The sequence below is a fragment of the Euprymna scolopes genome, chromosome 19 (assembly GCF_053919585.1).
Source record: "Euprymna scolopes isolate OS-2025 chromosome 19, ASM5391958v1, whole genome shotgun sequence".
Taxonomy (NCBI): domain Eukaryota; kingdom Metazoa; phylum Mollusca; class Cephalopoda; order Sepiida; family Sepiolidae; genus Euprymna; species Euprymna scolopes.
Genome location: NC_136500.1, coordinates 125,872,587 through 125,889,765, shown reverse-complemented (window position 1 = coordinate 125,889,765; position 17,179 = coordinate 125,872,587).

The window sequence follows — 17,179 nt, the reverse complement described above, 5'->3', positions numbered from 1 at the left end:
TCAAATTAAATTATTATCTAACTTTACTTTAAATGTAAGAAGAAATTCAACTTTCTTTACTTATTTATTTTTTTTTAGGAGTGCAACATATCGCCAAACGAAACTCATTACTGTCTGATAGGTTTTGAGACATAAGTTACTTTAACGAAACAATTACATTTCAGATTCAACGAAACAGAACAAATATTTATCATTAATCTGTTCAAATTAAAAAAAAAGTTCCGCTCGTCTTAAATCAAGAATTTACAAATATATTTATATCTTAATACCGTTTGCATTAAATAATCATTTTAGATGTTTTGCATTAAATAATGATTCTAGATGTTTTGCATTAAATAATGATTCTAGATATTTTGCATTAAATAATGATCCTAGATGTTTGCATTAAATAATGATTCTAGATGTTTTGCATTAAATAATGATTCTAGATATTTTGCATTAAATAATGATTCTAGATGTTTGCATTAAATAATGATTCTAGATGTTTTGCATTAAATAATGATTCTAGATGTTTTGCATTAAATAATGATTCTAGATGTTTTGCATTAAATAATGATTCAAGATGTTTGCATTAAATAATGATCCTAGATGTTTTGCATTAAATAATGATTCTAGATGTTTTGCATTAAATAATGATTCTAGATGTTTTGCATTAAATAATGATTCTAGATGTTTTGAATTAAATAATGATTCTAGATATTTTGCATTCAATAATGATTCTAGATGTTTTGCATTAAATCATGATTCAAGATGTTTTGCATTAAATAATGATTCTAGATGTTTTGCATTAAATAATGATTCTAGATGTTTTGCATTAAATAATGATTCTAGATGTTTTGCATTAAATAATGATTCTAGATATTTTGCATTAAATAATGATTCTAGATGTTTTGCATTAAATAATGATTCTAGATGTTTTGCATTAAATAATGATGTTAGATGTTTTGCATTAAATAATGATTCTAGATGTTTTGCATTAAATAATGATTCTAGATATTTTGCATTCAATAATGATTCTAGATGTTTTGCATTAAATAATGATTCTAGATGTTTTGCATTAAATAATGATTCTAGATGTTTTGCATTAAATAATGATTCTAGATGTTTTGCATTAAATAATGATTCTAGATGTTTTGCATTAAATAATGATTCTAGATGTTTTGCATTAAATAATGATTCTAGATGTTTTGAATTAAATAATGATTCTAGATATTTTGCATTCAATAATGATTCTAGATGTTTTGCATTAAATCATGATTCAAGATGTTTTGCATTAAATAATGATTCTAGATGTTTTGCATTAAATAATGATTCTAGATGTTTTGCATTAAATAATGATTCTAGATGTTTTGCATTAAATAATGATTCTAGATATTTTGCATTCAATAATGATTCTAGATGTTTTGCATTAAATCATGATTCAAGATGTTTTGCATTAAATAATGATTCTAGATGTTTTGCATTAAATAATGATTCTAGATGTTTTGCATTAAATAATGATTCTAGATATTTTGCATTCAATAATGATTCTAGATGTTTTGCATTAAATAATGATTCTAGATGTTTTGCATTAAATAATGATTCTAGATGTTTTGCATTAAATAATGATTCTAGATATTTTGCATTCAATAATGATTCTAGATGTTTTGCATTAAATCATGATTCAAGATGTTTTGCATTAAATAATGATTCTAGATGTTTTGCATTAAATAATGATTCTAGATGTTTTGCATTCAATAATGATTCTAGATGTTTTGCATTAAATCATGATTCAAGATGTTTTGCACTAAATAATGATTCTAGATGTTTTGCATTAAATAATGATTCTAGATGTTTTGCATTAAATAATGATTCTAGATGTTTTGCATTAAATAATGATTCAAGATGTTTTGCATTAAATAATGATTCTAGATGTTTTGCATTAAATAATGATTCTAGATGTTTTGCATTAAGAGGGGATGTAGGTATAGATAGGTGAGAATCCTATAGACCAAGCCTTCTCAGATTGTATTCAATTGAAAATTTCTAAGTCCAAACAAGAGGGGATGTAGGTATAGATAGGTGAGAATCCTATAGACCAAGCCTTCTCAACGTGTATTCAATTGAAAAAATTCTAAGTCCAAACAAGAGGGGATGTAGGTATAGATAGGTGAGAATCCTATAGACCAAGCCTTCTCAGATTGTATTCAATTGAAAAATTCTAAGTCCAAAGAAGAGGGGATGTAGGTATAGATAGGTGAGAATGCTATAGACCAAGCCTTCTCAACGTGTATTCAATTGAAAAAATTCCAAGTCCCAACAAGAGGGGATGTAGGTATAGATAGGTGAGAATCCTATAGACCAAGCCTTCTCAGATTGTATTCAATTGAAAATTTCTAAGTCCAAACAAGAGGGGATGTAGGTATAGATAGGTGAGAATCCTATAGACCAAGCCTTCTCAACGTGTATTCAATTGAAAAAATTCTAAGTCCAAACAAGAGGGGATGTAGGTATAGATAGGTGAGAATCCTATAGACCAAGCCTTCTCAGATTGTATTCAATTGAAAATTTCTAAGTCCAAACAAGAGGGGATGTAGCTATAGATAGGTGAGAATCCTATAGACCAAGCCTTCTAAACGTGTATTCAATTGAAAAATGTCTAAGTCCAAACAAGAGGGGATGTAGGTATAGATAGGTGAGAATCCTATAGACCAAGCCTTCTCAACGTGTATTCAGTTGAAAAAATTCTAAGTCCAAACAAGAGGGGATGTAGGTATAGATAGGTGAGAATCCTATAGACCAAGCCTTCTCAGATTGTATTCAATTGAAAAATTCTAAGTCCAAAGAAGAGGGGATGTAGGTATAGATAGGTGAGAATGCTCTAGACCAAGCCTTCTCAACGTGTATTCAATTGAAAAAATTCTAAGTCCAAAAAAGAGGGGATGTAGGTATAGATAGGTGAGAATCCTATAGACCAAGCCTTCTCAACGTGTATTCAATTGAAAAAATTCTAAGTCCAAACAAGAGGGGATGTAGGTATAGATAGGTGAGAATCCTATAGACCAAGCCTTCTCAGATTGTATTCAATTGAAAATTTCTAAGTCCAAACAAGAGGGGATGTAGGTATAGATAGGTGAGAATCCTATAGACCAAGCCTTCTCAACGTGTATTCAATTGAAAAATGTCTAAGTCCAAACAAGAGGGGATGTAGGTATAGATAGGTGAGAATCCTATAGACCAAGCCTTCTCAACGTGTATTCAATTGAAAAAATTCTAAGTCCAAACAAGAGGGGATGTAGGTATAGATAGGTGAGAATCCTATAGACCAAGCCTTCTCAGATTGTATTCAATTGAAAATTTCTAAGTCCAAAGAAGAGGGGATGTAGGTATAGATAGGTGAGAATCCTATAGACCAAGCCTTCTCAACGTGTATTCAATTGAAAATTTCTAAGTCCAAACAAGAGGGGATGTAGGTATAGATAGGTGAGAATCCTATAGACCAAGCCTTCTCAACGTGTATTCAATTGAAAAATGTCTAAGTCCAAACAAGAGGGGATGTAGATATAGGTTGATGAGAATCCTATTGACCAAGTCAAGTCAACGTGTATTCAATTGAAAATTTCTAAGTCTAAACAAGAGGGGATGTAGGTATAGGTTGATGAGAATCCTATTGACCAAGTCAAGTCAACGTGTATTCAATTGAAAATTTCTAAATCCAAACAAGAGGGGATGTAGATATAGGTTGATGAGAATCCTATTGACCAAGACAAGTCAACGTGTATTCAATTGAAAATTTCTAAGTCCAAACAAGAGGGGATGTAGATATAGGTTGATGAGAATCCTATTAACCAAGACAAGTCAACGTGTATTCAATTGAAAATTTTTAAGTCCAAACAAGAGGGGATGTAGATATAGGTTGATGAGAATCCTATTGACCAAGACAAGTCAATGTGTATTCAATTGAAAATTTCAAAGTCCAAACAAGAGGGGATGTAGATATAGGTTGATGAGAATCCTATTGACCAAGACAAGTCAATGTGTATTCAATTGAAAATTTCAAAGTCCAAACAAGAGGGGATGTAGATATAGGTTGATGAGAATCCTATTGACCAAGACAAGTCAATGTGTATTCAATTGAAAATTTCAAAGTCCAAACAAGAGGGGATGTAGATATAGGTTGATGAGAATCCTATTGACCAAGACAAGTCAATGTGTATTCAATTGAAAATTTCAAAGTCCAAACAAGAGGGGATGTAGATATAGGTTGATGAGAATCCTATTGACCAAGACAAGTCAACGTGTATTCAATTGAAAATTTCTAAGTCCAAACAAGAGGGGATGTAGATATAGGTTGATGAGAATCCTATAGACCAAGACAAGTCAACGTGTATTCAATTGAAAATTTCTAAGTCCAAACAAGAGGGGATGTAGATATAGGTTGATGAGAATCCTATTAACCAAGACAAGTCAACGTGTATTCAATTGAAAATTTCTAAGTCCAAACAAGAGGGGATGTATGTATTGGTAGATTACAATACTATAGACCAAGTCAAGTCAACGTGTATTCAATTGAAAATTTCTAAGTCTAAACAAGAGGGGATGTAGGTATAGGTTGATGAGAATCCTATTGACCAAGTCAAGTCAACGTGTATTCAATTGAAAATTTCTAAATCCAAACAAGAGGGGATGTAGATATAGGTTGATGAGAATCCTATTGACCAAGACAAGTCAACGTGTATTCAATTGAAAATTTCTAAGTCCAAACAAGAGGGGATGTAGATATAGGTAGATGAGAATCCTATAGACCAAGACAAGTCAACGTGTATTCAATTGAAAATTTCTAAGTCCAAACAAGAGGGGATGTAGATATAGGTTGATGAGAATCCTATTGACCAAGACAAGTCAATGTGTATTCAATTGAAAATTTCTAAGTCCAAACAAGAGGGGATGTAGATATAGGTTGATGAGAATCCTATTGACCAAGACAAGTCAACGTGTATTCAATTGAAAATTTTTAAGTCCAAACAAGAGGGGATGTAGATATAGGTTGATGAGAATCCTATTGACCAAGACAAGTCAACGTGTATTCAATTGAAAATTTCTAAGTCCAAACAAGAGGGGATGTATGTATTGGTAGATGACAATACTATAGACCAAGTCAAGTCAACGTGTATTCAATTGAAAATTTCTAAGTCTAAACAAGAGGGGATGTAGGTATAGGTTGATGAGAATCCTATTGACCAAGTCAAGTCAACGTGTATTCAATTGAAAATTTCTAAATCCAAACAAGAGGGGATGTAGATATAGGTTGATGAGAATCCTATTGACCAAGACAAGTCAACGTGTATTCAATTGAAAATTTCTAAGTCCAAACAAGAGGGGATGTAGATATAGGTTGATGAGAATCCTATTAACCAAGACAAGTCAACGTGTATTCAATTGAAAATTTTTAAGTCCAAACAAGAGGGGATGTAGATATAGGTTGATGAGAATCCTATTGACCAAGACAAGTCAATGTGTATTCAATTGAAAATTTCAAAGTCCAAACAAGAGGGGATGTAGATATAGGTTGATGAGAATCCTATTGACCAAGACAAGTCAACGTGTATTCAATTGAAAATTTCTAAGTCCAAACAAGAGGGGATGTAGATATAGGTTGATGAGAATCCTATAGACCAAGACAAGTCAACGTGTATTCAATTGAAAATTTCTAAGTCCAAACAAGAGGGGATGTATGTATTGGTAGATTACAATACTATAGACCAAGTCAAGTCAACGTGTATTCAATTGAAAATTTCTAAGTCTAAACAAGAGGGGATGTAGGTATAGGTTGATGAGAATCCTATTGACCAAGTCAAGTCAACGTGTATTCAATTGAAAATTTCTTAATCCAAACAAGAGGGGATGTAGATATAGGTTGATGAGAATCCTATTGACCAAGACAAGTCAACGTGTATTCAATTGAAAATTTCTAAGTCCAAACAAGAGGGGATGTAGATATAGGTAGATGAGAATCCTATAGACCAAGACAAGTCAACGTGTATTCAATTGAAAATTTCTAAGTCCAAACAAGAGGGGATGTAGATATAGGTTGATGAGAATCCTATTGACCAAGACAAGTCAATGTGTATTCAATTGAAAATTTCTAAGTCCAAACAAGAGGGGATGTAGATATAGGTTGATGAGAATCCTATTGACCAAGACAAGTCAACGTGTATTCAATTGAAAATTTTTAAGTCCAAACAAGAGGGGATGTAGATATAGGTTGATGAGAATCCTATTGACCAAGACAAGTCAACGTGTATTCAATTGAAAATTTCTAAGTCCAAACAAGAGGGGATGTAGATATAGGTTGATGAGAATCCTATTAACCAAGACAAGTCAACGTGTATTCAATTGAAAATTTCTAAGTCCAAACAAGAGGGGATGTATGTATTGGTAGATTACAATACTATAGACCAAGTCAAGTCAACGTGTATTCAATTGAAAATTTCTAAGTCTAAACAAGAGGGGATGTAGGTATAGGTTGATGAGAATCCTATTGACCAAGTCAAGTCAACGTGTATTCAATTGAAAATTTCTAAATCCAAACAAGAGGGGATGTAGATATAGGTTGATGAGAATCCTATTGACCAAGACAAGTCAACGTGTATTCAATTGAAAATTTCTAAGTCCAAACAAGAGGGGATGTAGATATGGGTAGATGAGAATCCTATAGACCAAGACAAGTCAACGTGTATTCAATTGAAAATTTCTAAGTCCAAACAAGAGGGGATGTAGATATAGGTTGATGAGAATCCTATTGACCAAGACAATTCAACGTGTATTCAATTGAAAATTTCTAAGTCCAAACAAGAGGGGATGTAGATATAGGTTGATGAGAATCCTATTGACCAAGACAATTCAACGTGTATTCAATTGAAAATTTCTAAGTCCAAACAAGAGGGGATGTAGATATAGGTTGATGAGAATCCTATTGACCAAGACAAGTCAACGTGTATTCAATTGAAAATTTTTAAGTCCAAACAAGAGGGGATGTAGATATAGGTTGATGAGAATCCTATTGACCAAGACAAGTCAACGTGTATTCAATTGAAAATTTCTAAGTCCAAACAAGAGGGGATGTAGATATAGGTTGATGAGAATCCTATTGACCAAGACAAGTCAACGTGTATTCAATTGAAAATTTCTAAGTCCAAACAAGAGGGGATGTAGATATAGGTTGATGAGAATCCTATTAACCAAGACAAGTCAACGTGTATTCAATTGAAAATTTTTAAGTCCAAACAAGAGGGGATGTAGATATAGGTTGATGAGAATCCTATTGACCAAGACAAGACAATGTGTATTCAATTGAAAATTTCTAAGTCCAAACAAGAGGGGATGTAGATATAGGTTGATGAGAATCCTATTGACCAAGACAAGTCAACGTGTATTCAATTGAAAATTTCTAAGTCCAAACAAGAGGGGATGTAGATATAGGTTGATGAGAATCCTATAGACCAAGACAAGTCAACGTGTATTCAATTGAAAATTTCTAAGTCCAAACAAGAGGGGATGTAGATATAGGTTGATGAGAATCCTATTGACCAAGACAAGTCAACGTGTATTCAATTGAAAATTTTTAAGTCCAAACAAGAGGGGATGTAGATATAGGTTGATGAGAATCCTATTGACCAAGACAAGACAATGTGTATTCAATTGAAAATTTCTAAGTCCAAACAAGAGGGGATGTAGATATAGGTTGATGAGAATCCTATTAACCAAGACAAGTCAACGTGTATTCAATTGAAAATTTCTAAGTCCAAACAAGAGGGGATGTATGTATTGGTAGATTACAATACTATAGACCAAGTCAAGTCAACGTGTATTCAATTGAAAATTTCTAAGTCTAAACAAGAGGGGATGTAGGTATAGGTTGATGAGAATCCTATTGACCAAGTCAAGTCAACGTGTATTCAATTGATAATTTCTAAATCCAAACAAGAGGGGATGTAGATATAGGTTGATGAGAATCCTATTGACCAAGACAAGTCAACGTGTATTCAATTGAAAATTTCTAAGTCCAAACAAGAGGGGATGTAGATATAGGTAGATGAGAATCCTATAGACCAAGACAAGTCAACGTGTATTCAATTGAAAATTTCTAAGTCCAAACAAGAGGGGATGTAGATATAGGTTGATGAGAATCCTATTGACCAAGACAAGTCAACGTGTATATTCAATTGAAAATTTCTAAGTCCAAACAAGAGGGGATGTAGATATAGGTTGATGAGAATCCTATTGACCAAGACAAGTCAACGTGTATTCAATTGAAAATTTTTAAGTCCAAACAAGAGGGGATGTAGATATAGGTTGATGAGAATCCTATTGACCAAGACAAGTCAACGTGTATTCAATTGAAAATTTCTAAGTCCAAACAAGAGGGGATGTATGTATTGGTAGATGACAGTACTATAGACCAAGTCAAGTCAACGTGTATTCAATTGAAAATTTCTAAGTCCAAACAAGAGGGGATGTAGATATAGGTTGATGAGAATCCTATAGACCAAGACAAGTCAACGTGTATTCAATTGAAAATTTCTAAGTCCAAACAAGAGGGGACGTAGGTATAGGTAAATGAGAATCCTATAGACCAAGGCAAGTCAACGTGTATTCAATTGAAAATTTCTAAGTCCAAACAAGAGGGGACGTAGATATAGGTAGATGAGAATCCTATAGACCAAGGCCTCTCAACGTGTATTCAATTGAAAATTTCTAAGTCCAAACAAGAGGGGATGTAGGTATAGGTAGGTGACAATCCTATAGACCAAATCATCTCAGATTGTATTCAAATGAAAATTTCTAAGTCCAAACGAGAGGGGACGTAGGTATAGGTAGATTTGAAGCCTGTAGACCAAATCATCTCAGTTCTAAGTTCAAAACAGTGTAAGTGTCTGGAAGTGCCTGATCGACGCCTACTGCCATGTTGGGTCCATGTAGGCGTTGCAAAATGCCTTCTAATCTTCTAGGCACTTAGTTTTTTTTCTCTTCTTTCTCTTCACCGTGTAGGTTTGTGTCTTTAAGTGCCCGATCGATGCCTACTGTTACCATGACATTTCAACGTGTATTCAAGTTAAAACGTCTAAGTTGAAAACGGGAGTTTGGTACCCGTAAATGAGAAGCTTATCAATCTAAACATGTTGAAATTTATAAGTTCGCACATAGGGGATGGCAAGACGGGGAATAGGGATAAAGAATAAGAAAAGAGAGATAGACCCATCTAGATAAATACAGAGGTATAAAGAAAGACAGGCAAGGGAGATAAATTTCATGATTCAATTTAAATTCTAATAAGAAATAGTTGATGCATCAGGAACACAAGCATTGTTTTTACTGGTTAATTTTACATCAGAATACACTTTTAGATTTTATAGATCTATAGGGAACATGACACATAACATCTAGACATATAAATATATACATAAAACAAGTATAGTTATGAGATATATCTGAACAAATCCAAAAAGACAATAATGATGAATATCATCACTTACCTTGGAAAAATATCCAGGCTGTATGCCTACAAACATTCCATCAAACACCAGAAAATCATGAGCCATTGCTTGGTTGATTTATTTTGTGTTTTAATTTTTTTTTCATACACATTTGTAAATATGTCTTGCTGTATCAAGTATTTTTGTAGTTAATCTGTGGTGTTGGGAGAGGTGTTAACAGGAATCAATTTTGCTTAACATTTGTTTTTATATATATATTTTTTCAGTTTACAGAGTTATTGCAGTACCAAGTCTGACACTGTAATTGCTTGAAAAGTATTGCATTGGGAAGGATTCTTTTTTTTTTTTTTTGAGGTGTGCGGGAATGTCAGTAGGGGAAGTTCCTACTGATTTCAGATTCCAAGACAGCAAAGTTGTATTTTATTGTTTGTGCATTCTTTTATAAAGTTCTGACAGATGTTTTTGTGTTATGAAAGTGAAAATGAATGACTTGCAAAGACATTTACATTTTTGCATTTTTTTTTTATTTCTTTACCTTTTTTGTTTTAATGTCCCAAGAGTGAACCAAGACGGATGAGTCTTATTCAGCGGAGTGGAAAAAAACAGGGTACCTTTGGTTGTCCTCAATGGATCTGTCCAGAGTATAATGTGTCCAAGTTATTGCCCTAATAAAGTGAGAACCATACCCCAAAACTAATGCAGAACCTTACTTATGCATTGCACAGCTACAAGAGTTAACTTGTCTAGGATAAGTGCCATATAAATTTGCAAAACTCACTATATAGCTCTATTCATTAACTCATATGAACTTAAATTGCTGAACATGTCTCAAAAATTTTCTACAGAGCTCTAATTAGAAATGAGCACTCTCAAAGAGAATTTGTCTAACATAATTTTGAAATATGTTTTTTAAAGTTACCATAGAGCTCTCAAATATATTAGGCACTCAAATAGGAAACTTTTTTCAAATACTTGTCATATATATATTTTAAAAACTTACAGTATATCTATGCCTTTAGGTTTTTAAAACATACTGCAGAGCTCTTCATGTTTTCTGAATTTTATGCTTTCGTCTACTAATGTATTGAGCACTCTCAAAGTATATTCATGTAGCTAGATTGCCATACATGTTTTTTGAAAGTCTATATTTAGCTCTACTAATGTATTGAACTCTGTCAAAATAAATTTATGCAGTTGAAATGCCATATCTGTTTCTCAAATGTTTTATTTAGCTCTACTAATATATTGATCACTCTGGAAGTAGATTTGTCTAAAATAATTGCCAAAATGTTTCCAAATCTTACTACAAAGCTCTATAAATGCATTGAGCACTCTTAAAGTAAAATCGTCTTGCATAATTAAATAAAGCAATTTTTAAATTTACTACACAGCTATATTAAACTATGGAGCACATGCAAGCATCATTGGCATATATATATATATATTGTTTAAACGTACGAAAGAGCTTTACTCGAAGTAAATTTGTCTAGCATAAATGAGAAAAATTCTTTCAAATCTTTCCACAGAACTCTACCACAGTATTAAGCACTCTGGTAATTACTTTTCCAGCATACTCGCAATACACAATTTTAAAACTCACTACGGAGCTGTACTTATCTATTTTGCAGTCTCAAAGAAAATTTTGGATCGCATAACAGAAATTTATATTTTTCAAATAACTCCAAAGATGAACTCATACATTGAGCACTCTTAAAGGAAATTTCTCTGCTATAAATGACAAATGTTTTCAAAACTAAATACAAAGCTTCAAAAAAGAGCTGATATTATTAAAGGTTACTTTTATTTAAATATCTATAAACGAGCATTATATAAGAGTGCTCAATAAGACATAGAGCAATAAAGACATTTTATTAAGATTTTTACTTAATAATTACACTTTAAATAAGTGCTCAAAACTAGACAGACCTGATATTATAAAACGTTTATTTTATTACAGGATAAATAAACATTAAGATTTAACCAGAGTTATATAAGAGTGCTCAATAAGACATAGAGCAATACAGACATTTTATTTAGATTTTTACTTAATAATTACACTTTAAATAAGTGCTCAACACATGACAGAGCTGGTATTATAAAACGTTTATTTTATTACAAGAGATATAAATATTAAGATTTAACTAGAGTTATATAAGAGTGCTCAATAAGACATAGAGCAATCAAGATATTTTATTTAAATTTTTACTTAATAATTACACTTTAAATAAGTGCTCAACACATGACAGAGCTAGTATTATAAAACGTTTATTTTATTACAAGAGATATAAATATTAAGATTTAACTAGAGTTATATAAGAGTGCTCAATAAGACATAGAGCAATCAAGATATTTTATTTAAATTTTTACTTAATAAATACACTTTAAAAAGTGCTCAACACATGACAAAGCTGGTATTATAAAACGTTTATTTTATTATAAGAGATATAAACATTAAGATCAAACTAGTGTTATATAAGAGTGCTCAATAAGACATAGAGCAATAAAGACATTTTATTAAGATTTTTACTTAATAATTACATTTTAAATAAGTGCTCAACACTAGACAGAGCTGATATTATAAAACGTTTATTTTATTACAGGATAAATAAACATTAAGATTGAACCAGAGTTATATAAGAGTACTCAATTAGACATAGAGCAATACAGACATTTTATTTAGATATTTACTTTATAATTACACCTTAAATAGTGCTCAAAACTAGACAGAGCTGATATTATCAAACGTTTTTGTTATTGAAAGAAAATTATATGGCAATGCTTTATCATACATAGAGCAATATTGACATATCAGATTTTTCATTGAGAATCCATAACATTTTGAATAAAATTATTAAAATTTATATTATAATATGTCATATTCAAACAAGAATACAAAAAAGTGTGGTCGTCTAAATTGACGTATGCATTTCTTAACTTATTACCTTGCTCTACTGATGTATTGAGCACTCTACATATAAGTCATGTCATTTGAATTTCTATGTATATAGTTTAAATCTTAACAGTTTGCTCTAAGTCTTACCATCAAATTGCCATACATATTTCCAAAAATTTAACAACTATCTCTACTAATTCATTAATCATTGTATATATTTATCTTTCTGTCTCCTATTATATATCGATCTATCTATCTATAGAAGTAAAAATGTCTGTCTGTGTGTACATTTCCCTAAGCAATCACTCTGTCAATTTTAGTCTACATATTCAAAATTTGATATACAGAGTACTGAGATTTTGGAAAATCTATGCGATTGGTATTTGGACAGAAATTTGGCGATTAATGGGGTCAAAGTTCAATGATTTGGCCTTTGAGAACTCTACAAATCTCCTCCAACAATTATGGGTCTAAACACTTGAAATTTTTGATATAGTTTCCTTGGACATGGATCTAACTTAATATCTTGATTTGAGCTCAAAACAATAAATTTTAAGGGTTCATAATAGGGGTCAAATTATAAAAAATTAACCATTTTTTTGCCTTTTTTTTTGGTTGGGGAGGGGGGCAGCATACACCGCCAAACGCCGGGAACCCATGCTAGTATATATATTTATATATATATATATATATATATATATATATATATATATATATATATATATATTTCAATTAAAAAATAACTTCTAATAATTATCTGATCTATATACAAATTGTCTCCCTTGAATATATATATATATATAGATATATATATATAATCAAGGGAGACAATTTGTATATAGATCACAATTATTAGAAGTTATTTTTTAATTTAAATATATAGATATATATATATTTATTTCAATTAAAATATATATATATATATATATATATATATATGTATTCAAGGGAGACAATTTGTATATAGATCACATAATTATTAGAAGTTATTTTTCTAATGCTTAATTGAACTTTAATGCTTAGTTTTTCTATCAATTGTCTGACTTGGGTTATTTTTTTTTAATTGATACATGAAAAAAATCTATTTGCTATTCGAGACAAGAAATAAAAGAAATAAAGAAAATTCTTACCTGTTACTTCCCAGGTGTTATCTCCATATTTTCTCTTTTCTGCTTCTTGCTGAAACTAATGGCAATTTCATGTTTGTTTGTGTTCTTTGTTACATATATAATTTTTACTGTGATGATTTTTTTTCTTTTAATTATTTAAAAACTTTTTTTTATTTATATAATGAAGAGAGACAACATAACTAATGGATTTTTTTTAATGATATATTTAACTTTCTGGCTATGATCAAACACCCATGTACTACTTTTTTTTTGTAGTTGCATAAGTTAGCTGATGAGAAGAAATACAAGCAGAACTGCATTCATTTAAATAAAGCTAATAGTTTAGAATTTGATTGTACTCAGATGTGCATGTACACAAAGAAAGAAACACTTACTTGAGGACTTCTGTAACTACAGGAAACATGTGGCACCTAGGATAGCTGATGCTGATGGAGTCAGTTGTTTTTTTCCAATCCACATAATTCTCACAATAGCTGATAGTAGAATTTCATAATGATCAAGAGGAGTACCTGAAATTACAAAAATATACACACAGAAGGAAAGAAAAAGAATACTTACTCTATTTCTATGACAATGATTGCTGCCAAGACTTTGAGATGCTAATATTGGAAGAAACAGATAGACATACATCATACAGAGTTTGATTGTACCCAGATGTGCTTGAACGCAAAGAAATACTTGATTCAAACTGCACAAGACATGTGGCAGACAGGAACGGTGATGCTGCTAGGTTTCGTTGCTTGTTCCAATCTATAAAAACGAGATGATATTTATAGTGTTGATAATCTACTGCTGTGTGAAAGCTGGAACAATGGAAACAGTTAAATTAAATTTTCAAATCACAAAGACTGAAATCGAAATAGAAAGAAGAAAGGGTGATACTATACTCATCTTCCTGTCGGTGCAGACCACTTGCTGGTGACTGTTCGTTCGCCATTAAACTGGAAAGTAAAAGAAAAAAAAAGAAAAAAAAAAACAGGTTCCGCCGGGGAAAGCTCTTGTCTGGGCAGCGAGGTGATGAACTCCCGAAAGGAGAGGCACTATATAAAAACAAGCTTTGCTGCGAACATCTCCTAAAAAGCGGTTTCTACTCAGAATAACAGGCGGAGCAGAAAACAGAGGTGTTCTCTCTACCCAACAGGATTCGTAAAGATACCACTAGTTTGTGTTCATAAGACGGCGATGATCGCTCACAAAACTGGCATTCCTACTATCATATCGGAGGACCGTCATATATAATTGCACTACCATTTCGTATCGGAGGACGGTCATATATAATTGCACTACCATTTCGTATCGGAGGACCGTCATATATAATTGCACTACCATTTCGTATCGGAGGACGGTCATATATAATTGCACTACCATACTGTTTCGCAGTTCGTAGACAGTAGGAATAATAAAAGCGGCCTTAAAGCGGCTTGTGAGCACACAATCTAGTCGAACTCTAGTCGTCCTTAGTCGAGTCGAGGCAAGCATGCATTACATAGTAACACGAGCACGTGTCGCCTGCTTAGAGGGTAGCCCCCTTCGGGAGATTCGAAAGCGCACCTCACAGCGGAAGAGCTTCGGAACCAATCGGACCGTACCCAGACTTGCAGCTATTTGTTAACTTGGAAGTGGAGTCAACACCCCGACACTGAGAAAAGAGCTTTCCAAAAGCTCAAAACCAGTTGCATGCAAAGTCGGGGAAACTGGGAGCAGGCTGGGGAGAGCACGGGGCCTTGCAGGGAGGCCCATTTTTCTCTTTCGTTCGGTTTACATCTTTCGGGTATTGTTCTCCTTTCAGCCTGCCCCCTTCACGCCTTTTTGCTCGCCACATGCAAGCGTATAAAAAGACGACCAGATGACGGACGCAACAAACTAATGCCGACATTTTCTGGATTTTTTTTTTTTTTGCCAGAGCCCATTTAGCCGTGTAGCTGTTAAACTACAACGTTACACCCCCCTACCACGGTGAGGATAGGGTTGGACTTTAGGGGGGAAAATACACATCCAGAATTTTATCCAAGAACAGCACGGTTTATAAACTGCACAATTATCACTGTGATTCTACAGTTTATGGACCGCCCTTAAATAATATTATATGTATACTTTCACCTAACAAATTCAATAAAAAGACGTTAATTTAGATTTAAATTAAAAATATTTTATCCAAGAACAGCACGGTCTATAAACTGCACAATTGTCACTGTGATTCTACAGTTTATGGACCGCCCTTAAATAATATTATATGTATACTTTCACCTAACAAATTCAATAAAAAGACGTTAATTTAGATTTAAATTAAAAATATTTTATCCAACAACAGCACGGTCTATAAACTGCACAATTGTCACTGTGATTCTACAGTTTATTGACCGCCCTTAAATAATATTATATATATACTTTCACCTAACAAATTCAATAAAAAGACGTTAATTTAGATTTAAATTAAAAATATTTTATCCAACAACAGCACGGTCTATAAACGGCACAATTGTCACTGTGATTCTACAGTTTATTGACCGCCCTTAAATAATATTATATATATACTTTCACCTAACAAATTCAATAAAAAGACGTTAATTTAGATTTAAATTAAAAATATTTTATCCAACAACAGCACGGTCTATAAACGGCACAATTGTCACTGTGATTCTACAGTTTATGGACCGCCCTTAAATAATATTATATGTATACTTTCACCTAACAAATTCAATAAAAAGACGTTAATTTAAATTTAAATTAAACGTATTTTATCCAAGACCAGCACGGTTTATAAACTGCACAATTGTCACAGTAATTCTACAGTTTATTGACCGCCCTTAAATAATATTATATGCATGCTTTCACCTAACAAATTAAATAAAAAAAACGTTAATTTAGATTTAAATTAAAAATATTTTATCCAAGAACAGCACGGTCTATAAACTGCACAATTGTCACGGTAATTCTATAGTTTATTGACCGCCCTTAAATAATATTATATGTATACTTTCATCTAACAAATAAAATTAAAAGACCTTAATTTAGATTTAAATTAAAAATATTTTATCCAAGAACATCACGGTTTATAAACTGCACAAGTGTCACGGTAATTCTACAGTTTATTGACCGCCCTTAAATAATATTATATGTATACTTTCATCTAACAAATAAAATTAAAAGACGTTAATTTAGATTTAAATTAAAACTATTTTATCCAAGAACAGCACGGTCTATAAACTGCACAATTGTCACGGTAATTTTTATTGGCTGGGTTTCTAACAGTATTTTATATAATAAAATATAAAATTAAATATAAAAAGACGTTAATCGTTTAAACTACACAAGTGTCGAAATTTGAAAAGAAATTGACGTGTTTATGAACTGTGCGCATAGTAACAACGTTCATTTGAACACTTGTGCAGTTTACACACCTTAAATAAATGCGTCGTCTACTTGTCTACTTTGAAATGAGGAAAATATAAATACCTTATATTTGTTTGACATCAGAGAAATAGGCAGAAATAAAAGCAGCGGCAGGGCGGCGGCTTAGCTGGGTCTTTTGGCTGGTCATGTATTCTTCTGGAACATCTCTCGCTGCCAGGGTCAAACTGAATTTACAGCCCGTTTTGGGGCTCTTTTATATTTCACCATCGGCGTGAAAACCGTTAACTTTTTCCGGGAAAAATCCAACATTTCCCAGTCGACGTTAC